The 12938-nt window shown below is 36.5% G+C and overlaps 1 long non-coding RNA gene and 1 pseudogene across 7 annotated transcripts in view; both read right to left on the reverse strand.

Moving 5' to 3' along the window:
• LOC121489726 overlaps window positions 1-12938 on the reverse strand; it is a 541311-nt gene that overhangs the window by 88012 nt on the left and 440361 nt on the right. Inside the window, exon 5 of one of the 7 annotated variants that reach the window (XR_005987400.1) lies at window positions 8822-8981. The exons of 5 other annotated variants lie outside the window; for them this stretch is intronic. This is a non-coding gene — a long non-coding RNA (uncharacterized LOC121489726). Of the gene's footprint in view, window positions 1-8809; window positions 8982-12938 lie in introns of all 7 variants that reach the window. One more of the 7 variants, XR_005987402.1, reaches the window with a different exon arrangement.
• On the reverse strand, window positions 11241-12752 carry LOC121489725 (annotated as a pseudogene).

Here is a 12938-nt window from a genome sequence, read left to right on the forward strand (position 1 = left end):
ATTTAGTGACAGTAAGGCACTCAGAACATTCCAGCAGGTAGTTTCATTTTTCCTATAAGCTTCTAGCACCCATTTTTTTCAGCATTGTGTTCTAGGGAATATTTTATATCTTTTAGAGCTGAGGAGAGATAAAAGCATAATAATTATATTTATTAGAATAGCTCCTTTATTTTTTAAATATTTTATTTATTATTTATTTATTTATTTATTTATTTATTTATTTGAGAGAGAGAGAGAGAGAGAAAGAGAGAGAGAGAGAGAGAACAAAACAGGGGGAATGTGAGAGGAAGAAGACGACTCCCTGCCAAGCAAGGAGTCTGATGCAGGGCTTGATTCCAGGACCCCAAGATCATGACCTGAGTAAAAGGCAGACACCTAACTGATTGAGCCACCCAGGTGCGCCTAGAAAAGCTCTTTTAATCACGATTACCTGCTATGGAGTTTGAGGGATACTTAATGGAGACCTGAACATGCCTCCCATAGTCATTTACTTTTGTAGTTAGTTCATTTCAATGTGCCTAATAGTGATAAACCCATTTTCAGTATGTACACAGTATATAATCTAATATTTAAAAATCACTTAAGGGGACACCTGGGTGGCCCAGTCAGTTAAGCATCTGACTTTTGGTTTCAGTGCAGGCTGTGATCTCAGGATTGTGAGATCGAGCCCCTTGTCGGGCTCTGTGCTCAGAGCAGAATCTGTTTAAGACCCTTTCTCCTCTGCCCACCCCTCAGAATAAATTAAAAAAAATCTTTAAAAGCCCTCCAAAGATCATTGTCTGAATCACACCAGGTACATAACTTGCTTCTCTCTTGTCCCTCCTAAGAGACTGCTTGCACACTTCCATATTCTGACATTAAAAAAAAAAAAAAAAGTAGTAACAAGTGTCAGTAAGGATGTGAGAAATTAGAACACTGGTACACTGTTGGTGGGAATGTAAAATAGGAAAACCCCTAAGAGAGTGGCCCAAAAAATTAAAAATAGAATTGCTATATGGTCCAGAAACTCTACTTCTGCATATACACTCAAAATAATTGAATGCAGGGTCTCAAATTCATATTTAGATATTCATGTTCACAGCGGCATTATTCACAATAGCTAAAATGTAGAAGCAGTCCAAGTGCCGATCAGCAGATGAATGGATAAGAAAATCCTTTCACAATATATAATGCATATCAAATCCATGTTATATACTTTTTAATTTTTAAAGGTTTATTTATGTATTTCAGAGAGAGAGAGAATATAGAATATATTAGAATATATATTCTCTCTTAATGTCTCAATTTTGATACTGCTTTCCTTTACTTTTTTTTTTAATTTTTTTTTTAATTTTTATTTCGCGCCCTGGGCCAAAGGCAGGCGCCAAACCGCTGCACCACCCAGAGATCCCCTTTCCTTTACTTTTTCATTCTGAATTTAAATTCTCACTTAAAGATCTATAAGAGCTTCCCATTCCACATGTACCATTTTATTCCTAGCTGAAATATTTGCTGTTGTATGGAATGACCATATTATTTAATGATTATAATAATGGGTGCAATGATCATATACATATAAAATCTATGTATCTATTATTTTTATATATTTTTTTATTTTTACTGTCTCCCTACTACCAAGAACAAATATTAGTCCATAAAAGCAGAGCTCTCTTGTTCACTAGCTAGAACTGTTCCTGAAACATACAATAAACTATCAATAAATATTTGCTGAATACAAACAGATAAAATCAAGACATCAGTGGAATTTACTTTAGTGACCACCCAATCTTTCTTTAGATCTGGTAGTCCTTGCTCTGGATCATCATAATCTTCACTAGGATATAACCAATATTATTTTAAGGTCTCTGCTCCTGGGTACAGGAGAATTTTAAGAAAAGTTTACCTCCTGCATTCCAGTGCTCAGGAAGGGCTGGTGGGGGACACCCAGGCAGATTCACGATTACCCTCAGATTATCACTAATAAGTACTAAATCTTGTACTTTCCCTCCCCTTCTTTCCCAGGATTTTTCCAGGTGTGTCAATAGTGAGTCTAGGTCTTGTGTCAGACACAGGAAAAGTGAGAGCACAAAAAAGAACAAAAAAAACCCAAACCTTATGAAAATATGAATTGTATTGCATGAGGAAGTATAGATTTATACATAAATAAATATTGCTTTATATGTACATAAATCCCGTAAGTATAAGGCATGTTTTCTTATATTAGCAAGGGATGTCTGTTAACCAGAAGGTTCCAGAATCCTAATGCAGTCTGTGGGATTTATTGAGATTCAGAGACCATGCTTCCTTGAATTAAGTTTTTAAAAGTACTCTTTTATCATCTTTTCTTTTCTTTTCTTTTTTTAAGAAACGTGAGCTAGAATTTAATTCTTTATCCTTGGGAAGTGTGTCTGGGGAAAGGGAATATTCAATTTTTTCACTTAGAAGCAGTCTTATTCCCTCTTCTTACCATTATAATCTGGTTTTTAAAAAATGACCTAGCCCCTAAATGGAATATGGAAGGCAACTGAATGAAATATGCAAGGACAGGGTACATAGGAAGATAACAGTGTAGAAGAGGGTGAGATAAAGGAAAGATCATTCAGAAAAAAACATCTCTAACCCTTAGTCAGGCTCCAGGTGACCAGAGTGCTATGCCTGCCCACTGTGAACCATCTCCTGTTCCTCAGTGCAGAGCAATAAAACCCTGCTCTAAAGAGAAATGTCAGGAACATTTTATACAAACAAGTAGGCCCTAATCTTTTAGTTCCCTCCTCTTAAAAAAAAAAAAGATTTTATTTATTTATTCACAGGAGACACAGAGAGAGAGAGGCAGAGACACAGGCAGAGGGAGAAGCAGGCTCCATGCAGGGAGCCCGATGTGGGACTCAATCCCAGAACCCTGGGATCACGCCCTGGGCCAAAGACAAACATTCAACCACTGAGCCATCCAGGTGCCCACCTCCTCTTTTTAAAAATTCTTTTCGGATCTCCTTTCTCTCTTAATGTTTTCATTTAATACTGCTTTCCTTTACTTTTTCATTCTGAATTTAAATTCTCACTTAAAGATCTATAATAAAGAGCTTCCCATTCCTATGTGCCATTTTATTCCTAACTGAAATATTTGCTGTTGTATACACATGACCATACTATTTAATGTCTACAGTTCATTCTATATCATGATTTTAATAATAGGTGCAATACTAGGGTAAGTAAATAATTTCTCAGACAGCATACTTCATTCCTCTAAGGAATATAAGCCCTTCCAGGAAAATAGGATCTCATTAACTAACTAAACCACAAACACAAATGCATAATGGCATTAGGCATTTCTGATGGCAAAGTGCCAATTCTGAATTCCAGAGGAATCTAAGAAATAGCACACTAGCCTTTCTGCCAAATTTAAACCACATACACTACAAAATAAAATGAGAACACAGAACAACAGCTCTTACTCTATGGATAATATGATAATATATTTTTTGTGTCAACTTAACTAGGCGATGGGGTACCCAGATATTTGGTCAAACATCATTCTGGGGTGTTTCTGTGGGATGCTTTGGGATGAGATTGACATCTGAATTGGTAGACTGAGTAAAGCAGATCGTTCTCCATAATGTGGGCAGGACTCCTGTAATCAGTTAAAGGCCTCAATAAAATAAAAGAGCTGACCCTTCCCAGAGTAAGAGTAAATTATTTTGCCTGATGGCCTTCAAACTAGGGCATCAGCTTTTCTTCACTACCACCTCTAATAAAAACATCAGGTCTTCCTGGGTCTCTAGTCTGCAAACCTTCAGACTATAGTTACACCATTGGCTTTCCTTCGTCTCCAGGTTGCTGACTCATCCTTCAGATTGTGGGACTTGTCAGCCTCCATAATCTTATGAGCCAATATTTCTAATAAATCCCTTGCCCTATTATTATTATTTATGTGTGTGGATGCATACTGAGAACCCTGATTAATACAAATAGGGTAAGTTATATTACAAAAGACAAATCTTTGAATTCAGTGTAGATTTCAAAAAGCTGAGGTAAATTTTACCCCAGTAGCCAACTTTAGTAAGGTTTCTGGATCTTCCTCTATTTAATTTTCCCTCAGATTTCTAATAGGTAACAGTTTAAGATACCACATTCTTTAAGGAAATGGCAATATTCTCCCATATAGTCAGTAGAGGAATTAACTATCATTTCCTGCCTCATAGAATTTTAGTTGGAACAAACATGAAAGCTGATCTACAGCTTCAATATCTAGAAGAGGAAAAGATCACTGAGAAGATGAATACATCTCCCAAGGGTATAGATCATCAGAAGCGATGCTCTGACTCAAATGCAATCTTTTAATTCAAATCAGAGTTGTGCTACTACTTTGCATAAATGTTTGATATACAAATAAAATTTACAAACCCTTCTGAAATCTACTAAGTTTCAAGTGCATAAATGGGAAGAAAAAATCATGAAGAGAGACTTTTCCTTAGAATGTTTCATACCCTCTCTTCCAGCAAAGCAAAGCAAAGCAAAGCACAAAACCTGAGCAGTTACAAGTCATTGTCTCTGAAGTTGGTTAGAAATCTATTGATAATATTTCATTACTGATAGTGCATCGAGCCTTTTTCAGATTCCAGCTCACAAATGTGGAGAAATTGGATTCTTGTGTGTAATGATTCATTTATTTCAACTCCTCCTTTGCCCTTTTTCATTTGGTGGGATTGATTTCCTTTCTCCATATAATTTCACTTGTCACTATTCACGACTCGAGAATTGACCCTCTCTTTTCTTTGTACTTTCCTTTATGAGCCAACTTCTATTCTTAAAAACAACTGAAATGCACATTAATAAAAAAAAAAGAAGATGGATTTTATGCAAATGCTTACTTTACTTTATGTTTTCTTGTTAATATAAGTTTCTGTGCATCAGATACACCTATGAAGAAATATCAAATTACCACTAGGACTAAAATGATTCCTCAGGTGTCCAACTCTAGCTCCCTCCCACCCCACATATACATCCCAGAAAATTTAATCTTAAGCTACATTTTATTCTGCAGAAGGAAGAAATGGGAAATAATGGGTCTCTGCCTCCAATTTTCTAAGGCAATGCCCAAGTTATTAAAAGCAACAACAAGGGATGCCTGGGTGGCTCAGTGGTTTAGCGCCTGCCTTTGGCCCAGGGTGTGATCCTAGGGTTCCGGGATTGAGTCCCACATTGGGCTCCCTGTATGGAGACTGTTTCTCCCTCTGCCTATGTCTCTGCCTCTTTCTTTGTGTTTCTCATGAATAAATAAATAAAATCTTTAAAAAAAAATCAGCAACAACAATTAATCAATTCTCCCTTGGGTTGCAGAAAAATGACCCTTCCAAAATTCTGGCAAGGTGGGGGGACCCTGCTTTCTCCCCTCATATAAATAATAAGTCTTCTTGGAACTGAGCTTGGTTGAAATAACTAGTAGAGTTTGATGATTATAAAATTGCCTTATGTCCAAGTATTATTAGTGAATATTTTTCCCAACTGATGACACAAGATCTGAGAATAAAAAGGCAGACCCAGAGAAAGAACCAATATTTCTGGTCTAGGCAAGCCCCTATCATGTATAGATCGTGACTCTGGGATTGTCCCCTTGCCATAGTCCTTAGAGAACAAAGAAAGCTATATTGAAATTTGTGGCTTTAGCTGTTATTCTCATTCTCTTCTCTTTCCAATTCCACTTAATTTATCAGGTTACTTTTTCTGATATGGTAGTTCTGAAGTTTTTTCGGAAGTAGAAATTCCAGTTTCTGGCATGGCTATCTTCAAGCTAAAACAGTTGGACAAATTTACTTCTTTTTCAAACGAACATGAGGTACAACAGAACAAGAGATACCTGGGCAATGTCACAGACATCTTAATATTTTGCTAAATTGCCTCTTACAGATAAATCAACTGTCAAAAGCATAATAAGAACTAAGAAAAAGAATTTATCTGCACTCAATAATGAAATATTTCACATTCAACTGATAGCCCAAATTCTGAAGTACCTTACGTGTTTTTAAAATTTTGTTTTCCAAGCTTTAAGTGACTTGAAGATCTATCCACCCAAGCCTGGATCAGGGCAGCCCCAGTGGCGCAGCAGTTTAGCGCTACCAGCAGCCCAGGGCGTGATCCTGGAGACCATGGATCGAGTCCCACATCAGGCTCTCTGTATGATGCCTGCTTCTCCCTCTGCCTGTGTCTCTGCCTCTCTCTCTGTGTCTCTATGAATAAATAAATAAAATCTTAAAAAAAAAAGAAGTTAAAAAAAAAAGAAAGAAAGCCTGGATCATCAAGAAGAGGAAATGCTGATTTCACTGACCTAAAAATCAGATTTGGCATATAATTGCTATCATTTGGATATGTTGTTTCAGCTTCTTGGTTCTCAATCATCCCACTGACAAAATATGGAAATAATACCTACCCTTCAGACTTTCTATCGGAATTAGAGGATTAATATAATGTCTTACCAAAGTACTAGACACTAAAGGGAAATACTGTTCATTTTTAAGAATATATTTGAAAAAATTCATTAAGGGAAGAGTCAGCACAAGGCTTAGGTTAGATGGGCTAAAGTTAGATATAGTACCTTTCTGGAATCCAAGAAGACATGAAAAAGCTGGAGCCAGAACCAAGAGGGATAAGAGACATGTTTGGGTATTTAAACACTACAGACGATCAGAATTTAAAAGTACGTGGCAATTTCTTTGCTATATGGAAATACAAAGAAAAGCATTCAACTCTGCCCCTAGGATCTGAATGAAATGACCAGACAGATATAAAAATTTAGTAAAATGGGTGTCTGGGCTGGTAAACAAACAAAAATGCCAGCTATGTACAATCTCTGCTAGATATAGTACAAACATTAAAAATAAAACAAGTTAGAAAATAATCTTTCTCCTGCCCTAATGGGAAAGCTTGGCATTTTGGGAACTCTGTACTGAACCTTTAAAACATAGCTACCATCCTCAGCAAGGGGATTTGGAATAACTATTGCCTCTGGTACTGTCAGGAAGTACACCACTCAGAAGCCTTGCTAATTCTGAAGATTGGCCAAAATTGCAAGCAAATGTGATTGATGCCTTAGGTGTTCACAACAGCATATAGCCAGCAGGTATTGAGAAGACCATAGGGGCCTCTCCATTGTGTACACAATATAGAACACGACATAGATGATGTTCTTCAGGGCATAGCCACAAATTGTACCTGGCTTAGAGAATTTATCTCTGGACTTATCAATGAGAGTTTTTTTGTGATTTTGACTAGAACAATTTCATTAGGAATGCCTGGGTGGCTCAGTGGTTGCATCTGCCTTTGGTTCAGGGCCTGATCTCAGGGTCCTCAGATCACACTCCCTGCAGGGAGCCTGCTTCTCCCTCTGCCTGTATCTCTGCCTCTCTGTGTCTCTCATGAATAAATATTTTTTTTAAAAAAGAACAATTTCATTAAAAATAATATCAGTATCTTTTGAGCTTAAAAAACAAGTTTACGACTAATGGAAGAAGTTAGTAATATTCGTGTTAGTGTGGGTATGGGACATTGGCATTCTTGGTCATCAATACAGGAAAGGAAAATTATTATGGAAGAAAATTTGGCCTACAAACCATCTGTAGTTTTTTTCTTTCTTTTTCTTTTTTCTTTAGTATTTTTTTTTAAGTTTTAAGTAGGCTCCATGCCCAACTTGGGGCTTGAACTCACAACCCTGAGATTAAGAGCCCCATGCTTTACTGACTGAGTCAGGCAGACACCTCATAAATTTTCCACAGTTTTTGAGCCAATAAATTAACACTTAGAAATTTCTTAGAAGCTATATAGATGCACACAAATATTTACATACAGGACATGTACACCTTTGCTTGACTTCACTGAATAAAAAGCAAATTGGATATTTTCTGTTATCCTCTCCACTATTATTATTACATATACTACTTTATGTGCCTAAAATATCTTGGTATCTCCTCCTCCTCACCTAACTTGGTCTTCTCCTTTCAGACATGGCTCATTTCTCACATTGTCCAGGAAGCTTTTTTTGATATCCCAGAAGAAATAGGAGGCTCCTTCTTTGAATTCCCATAGAGGTTTCTGCATATTTTTTAACATTGTGCCTATTACATTACATTAAATCGATTTAAATGATTTTCTTCTGTACCAAACCATAAAATCTTGAGGTATGCAAAAAAATAGCTTTTGAATTGAACTAAAGTGAACTGTATAACTGAATAAGGAATACAGAAGAGACAGTTTTGGGGAAACCACGTATTCAGCTTAGATATGTTACGTTTGCAATAGATCTAAAACTTTCAGGTGGAAATTTCAAGAATGGTTTGGAAAATCGTTGGGTGGAAATTCACATTTGGGAATCAAGAAAGATACCAAGACAAGAGATATCAATGTGAGCTCTAGCTATTCACTTAGAAGTAGCACTTTTAAAAAGGATAAGAATATTAAGGGAAAATATAGAAAAAGAGAAAAGAAGGCAGCACAAAGAACCTTAGGAAGTACCTACATTTAACTACTTGAAAGGGTCGGCAGTGAGTTTGAAAGATACACGGAGAGGACGATGTCCAAATCACAGGATACAAAGAGGAGTAATCTGTACTATCACGTCTCCTTATTTTTATGGTTAGAGTTGTAGTTCTCAACCTGGGACTCTTTTGTCCCTCAAAAAATATTTGACAATATCTGAAGACATTTTTTTGGTCACAACTAGGGTAGTAAAAATGAGGTGAGGGGAGAGATGCTATTGGAATATAGTGGGCAGATGACAAAGATGCTATCTGTATTGGTTTGCTAGGACTCCCCAAATAAAGAGCACTTAAAGAGCACAAACTTAATTTCTCACAGCTCTGGAGGCTGGATGTCCAAGATCAAGATGCCTCCAAGGTTTGGGTCCTCCTGAGGCCTTTTCCCTTGGTGTACAGATGGTGGCCTTCTTGCTGTGTATTCACTTGGCCTTTTCTCTGTGTGATCCCCAATGTCTTTCTGGGTGTCCTTATTCTGACCTAGGATAATGGATCAGAATGATTAAGGCCCACCCAAATGAACTTATTATAACTTAGTTAACTATTTAAAGGCTCTATCACCAGATACAGTCACAATACTGAGGAGCTGGACTTCAACATATGGGTTTAGAGGGAAAACAATTCAATTCATAACACTCTGCCCCTAGGTACCCTAGAATTGGTGTCCTACTCACAAGCAAAATATATTCACTCCACTCCAACAGCCCCTAATTATTTTTTTAATATTTATTTAAATTCCAGTTAGTTAACATGCAGTGTTATATTAGTTTCAGGTGTACAATTTTGTGATTCAACATTTCATATGGCATTCGGTGCTCATCACAAGTGCATCCTTTAATCCTATCACCTGTTTCACCCACCCCCGACCCCACTCCCCTCTGGTAGCCATTAGTTTGTTCTTTGTAGTTCAGAGTCTGCTTCTCCTCTCTCTCTCTCTCTCTCTCTCTCTCTCTCTCTCTCTCTCTCTCTTTCCCTTTGCTTATTTGTTTTATTGCTTAAGTTCCACATGTGAGTGAGATCATATAGTACTGGTCTTTCTCCGACATATTTTACTTACCCTAATACTCTCTAGCTCCATCCATGTCATCGCAAATGGCAAGATTTCATTTTTATGGCTGAATAATATTCCATTGTGTGTGTGTGTGTGTGTGTGTGTGTGTGTGTGTATACACACACACAATATCACATCATCCTTATCCATTCATTGATCAATGGACACAGAATTGTTTTTATAGTTTGGGTATTGTAGACAATGCTTCTATAAACATTGGGGTGCATGTATTGCTTTGAGTTAATTTTGTATTCTTTGAGAAATTCCTAGTAGTGTGATTGCTGGGTTGTGGGTAATTTTATTTTTTAACTTTTTGAAGAACATCCATACTGTTTTCTATAGTGGCTGTATCAGTTTGCATTCCAATCAACAGTACAAGAGGGTTCCCTTTCTGTACATCCTGGTCAACACCTATCATTTCCTGTGTTAATTTTAGCTGTTCTGACTGGTGTGAGGTGATATCTCATTGTATTTTTTATTTCCATTTCCTTGATGATAAGTGATGGTGAACAATTTTTCATGTGTCTGGTGCCCATCTGTATATTTTCTTTGGAAAAATGTCTATTCATATCTTCTGCTGATTTTTAATTGGATGATTTGGTTTTGGGGTGTTGAATTTTGTAAGTTCTTTATATATTTTGGATAATAACTCATTATTGGATATGTCATTTGCAATATCTTCTCCTCTCCTGTAGAATGGTTTTAGTTTTGTTGATTATTTCCTTTGCTGTGCAGAGGCTTTTTATTTTGATGTAATCCCAATAGTTTATTTTTGGTTTTGTTTCCCTTATCTCAGGAGACATAGCTAGAAAGAAGTTCTATGGCTAATGTCCAAAAAGCTACTTCCTATGTTCTTTTCTAGGATTTTTATGGTTTCAGGACTCACATTTAGGTCTTTACTCCATTTTGAACTTATTTTTGTGTATGGCATAAGAAAGTAGTCTAGTTTCATTCTTTTGCATGTAGTTGTCCAGTTTTCCCAACACCATTTGTTAAAGAGCCAGTCTTTTTCCCAATAGACAGTCTTTCCTGTTTTGTTGAAGATTGGTTGACCATACACTTGTAGGTTCATTTCTGGGTTTTCTACTCTGTTCCACTGATCCAATGTGTCTGTTTTCCTGACAGTACCATACTGTTTTGATGACTACAGTTTTGCAATATAACTAGAAGTCCAGAATTCTGATCCCCATTTTGCTTTGTTTTTCAAGGTTGCTTTGCTCTTCAGTGTCTTTTGTGGTTCCATACACATTGTAGGAATATTTGCTCTAGTTCTGGGAAAATGCTTGTGGTATTTTGATAGGGGTTACATTAAATGTGTAGATTGCTTTGGGTAGTATAGACATTCTAACAAGATTTGTTCTTCAAGTCCATGAGCATGGACTATCTTTCCATTTCTTTGTGTCATCTTCAATTTTTTTCATCAGTGTTTATATTTTTCCATTTTTCACTTCTTTGGTTAGGTTCATTCCTGGTTAACATTGTTTTTGGTACAATTGCAAATGGGATTATTTTCTTAATTTCTCTTTCTGCTGTAACTTTATTGGTGTATAGAATTGCAACAGATTTCTGTATATTGATTTTGTATCCTGTGACTTTACTGAATTTGTAAATCAATTCTAGCAGTTTTTTTGTGGAGTTTTCTGGTTTTCTATATACAGTATTATACCATCTGCAAATAGTGAAAATTTTACTACTTCTTTGCCAATCTGGATTCCTTTTATTTCTTTTGTTTTATTGTTATGACTAGGACTTCTCATACTATGCTGAATAAAAGTGGTTAGAATGGATATCCTTATCTCATTTCTGACCAGAAAGGAAAAGCTCCAAGTTTTCCCTCAATAAGGATAATAGCAGCTGTGGGTTTTTCATATATGGCCTTTATTATGTTGAGGATATCCCTCTAAACCTACTGTATTGAGGACTTTTATCATGAAAGGATGATATATTTTGTCAAATGCTTTTTCTGCACCTATTGAAATGCTATGGTTCTTGTCCTCTAATGTATCTCTCTATTGATCAATTGATTATTCATCCTACAAGAAGCCGTAACTTTATTAATGGTAGAAACAGTATAAATTTCAAACCAAGCTGCAGTTTTTGAAACACCAAAAATTGGTCCTTGTTTTCAGATGGTTACATTGTAAATTCTATAATAACATTTAAAATGCCATTCCTATCTTCTTCAGGACTTGGCTGCCTTTACTCTTGACACATTTGCTTGTGACATGACCAATTCTATGTCCTTATACTTTACATGTGCTTCTTCAACCTCTTCCTTTCACTCTCCTCCTGCACAGTTGGAGTCTGTGTATTTTTTGAATATTTGAGACAGCTTCACCTTGAACTTTGAATTTCTCAGCAGCTGCCATATGTGCCAGCTGAGATAAATCCTCGATCTTGGCTTCCCCAAAAATTATGTAGGAATCTGAAGCTGGGCTCTTGCAGACATCTGGTTTTGTGATGATAAAGAGGATATTCTTAGATTTCCAAATAGTGATCTTAGTAACCCCTGTAACCTTTGCAGACCCATTTGGACATAGGCTTCCATACTTTCTTTTTACTCTGTTTTGCTTTACTGACTGGTTCTTTATTAATTTCAGCTGCTGCTGCCAGCTGGGCTTGTGTGGTTGCCAAGTGTGGAATCTTGTTTCTCAGACTCTGGTACTGATTCATCAATGTTGGATTCTATTCCAGACCCTGTCTCAGTGTGAGGCTATGGTAACTACCGCTTTATAGCAGGCATGGTTTCAGTGGGTTCAACTGGCATTGTTGCAGGGAACATGGAACTATGATGTCAGCAGAAAGGAAAGGAAGAGAGCAAGAGTAGTCCATGCCTGTTGCAGAAGGAATGTCTTTTATTAATGTGATGTATCATGTTGATTGATTTGTGAATATTGAATCACCCCTGCAACCCAATTATAAATCCCTCTTGATTGTGGTGAATGATTTTTTTTAATGTTTTGTTGGATTTGATTTACCAGTATTTTGTTGAAGATTTTTGGATCTAAATTTATCAGAGATACTGGCCTATAGTTCTTTTTTGTGGAGCTTTTATCTGATACTGTTATCAGGTAATGCTGATCTCCTGGAATGAAAATGGAAGTTCTCTTCCTTTTTCTATTTTTTGGAATAGTTTGAGAAGAAAAGGTATTAACTGCTCTTTAAATGTTTGGTAAAATTTGTCTATGAAGATATCTGGCCCTGGGCTTTTGTTTGTTGGGAGATATATGGAATGATATATATGTGTGTGTGTGTATATATATATATTGAGAGAGAGCAAGAGACAGAGATAGAGAGACAAAGAGAGACAGAGAAAGTAAGATTTATTTAAGAGAATGGCCTCACAATTTTTGGAAGCTTGGATCCAAAATATAATCCGGTAGGCT

Source organism: Vulpes lagopus, chromosome 4 (genome assembly GCF_018345385.1).
Source record: "Vulpes lagopus strain Blue_001 chromosome 4, ASM1834538v1, whole genome shotgun sequence".
Taxonomy (NCBI): domain Eukaryota; kingdom Metazoa; phylum Chordata; class Mammalia; order Carnivora; family Canidae; genus Vulpes; species Vulpes lagopus.